Genomic DNA, 447 nt, shown 5'->3' with positions numbered 1-447 from the left:
ACAAAGTCTCTGAATTTTCTTGAATAGCCCAGCCAGAGCCCGGACTTGAACTTGATCGAACATCTCTGGAGAGACCTGAAAATAGCTGTGCAGCGACACTCCCCCATCCAACCTGACAGAACTTGAGAGGATCTGCAGAGAAGAATGGTAGAAACTCCCCAAATACAGGTGTGCCAAGCTTTTAGCGTCATACCAAAGATGACTCGAAGCTGTAATCACTGCCAAAGGTGCTTCAACAAAGTACTGACTAAAGGGTCTGAATACTTATGTAAATGTGATATTGCTGTTTTTCATAAATTAGCAAACTTTTCTAAAAAAGTCATTATGGGGTATTGTGTGTAGATTGATGAGGGTAAAAAAAAAAACTATTTTAATCCATTTTAGAATAAGACTGTAATGTAACAAAATGTGGAAAAAGTCAAGGGGTCTGAATGCTTTCCGAATGTA

The sequence above is a fragment of the Salvelinus namaycush genome, chromosome 32, assembly GCF_016432855.1.
Source record: "Salvelinus namaycush isolate Seneca chromosome 32, SaNama_1.0, whole genome shotgun sequence".
NCBI classification, from domain to species: domain Eukaryota; kingdom Metazoa; phylum Chordata; class Actinopteri; order Salmoniformes; family Salmonidae; genus Salvelinus; species Salvelinus namaycush.
Note: the sequence above shows the minus strand (reverse complement) of the source record.